Raw genomic sequence first — 1,247 nt, forward strand, 5'->3', positions numbered from 1 at the left:
GTTCCACACAATCGAGTATCGCATTCGCCGGTTCGCCAACGAGAGCATGTCCAGAACAAATAAACGTACAGCGGAGAACAAAAATGCTGTTGTAGCGAGATGAAAATGCACTTGCGCCAAGCTTCTCCTTCGTCCCTAGTGGCCGACTAATCGCTGAAAGATATTGAACAAAAAGCAAGGAAGCTTACAGAGCGAGGAGCTTAATGTGGACATAATTCAGTCTCGTTACATTCGAACCGTTGAATGTTTCTGCTCTCGATTGTATGTATGTACAAACAGTTCAGTGCTCGCACGAACGCATCCGTAAGAAAGTTAATTTAGATAAGAAACATTAGCCCTCTCTCTTTAGATCGTGCTGATGTTACACGAAACATTAGTATAAATGACTGTAGGAGAATATTGGAAAATATTTCTCTGAGTGTGAGATTCCTCCGGAAAAGATTTTCTAGGATCTCTCTTGTGACAAATATCGACATAGTATGATAAAAGTAGCAAGCACTCACTTTTTATCCTTTTTATGTTATATACATTTATGCGCGCAAGTGTGTGTATACTACACACACGCACGCACACAATGTAGACAAAATTTTGCGCGCATATTTTAATATATTGTACCTCAATGATTAATAATATAATATTATTAATAATAGTATTAATAATAATAACAATGATGACAACAGGAGAACAATAATAATGAAATAATGATCAATAAAATAATCAACTGTACACGACGGATACTTTACGGATAATTGTGTGCGTTGTACACACAAGACACGGTAAGAGAACTAAGAGAAGGGATTTTTATTATGTTTATTTCAACTGTTCTTTTTATTTATTATGGCCAAAAGGCCCACTCATAAATCGCCCCAATTACCAAGCTCTTCATCTCCTCTCTCCCTTTTTCTCTTTTTAAAGATTTCAACAGGGTTGGGAAGTAACTCGTTACTTGTAACTGACAACGAGTTACATTAATAGTTACTTTATACAGGGTATTCCGCAGTGCTTTCACGGGAAGGTAGAGGGGACTGAGCAAACAGAAAAGTTCTCTACCATATTTCGCAATTGGAGCAATAGTTATCGAGATATTTTTATCATCAATATCTCGATAACTATTTCTCTACCTTCCCGCGAACGGCGGTCAGAGCACTGCAAAACACCCTGTATTTTAATTTATATTTTAAACCTCCACAGATCGCATTAGGTCTTGCATTTGCACATAAACACCTTTATCGACGCTTTCCCTATCT

The sequence above is a fragment of the Vollenhovia emeryi genome, unplaced genomic scaffold, assembly GCF_000949405.1.
Source record: "Vollenhovia emeryi isolate VEMERY1.0 unplaced genomic scaffold, V.emery_V1.0 DF939241.1, whole genome shotgun sequence".
In the NCBI taxonomy this organism is placed as follows: domain Eukaryota; kingdom Metazoa; phylum Arthropoda; class Insecta; order Hymenoptera; family Formicidae; genus Vollenhovia; species Vollenhovia emeryi.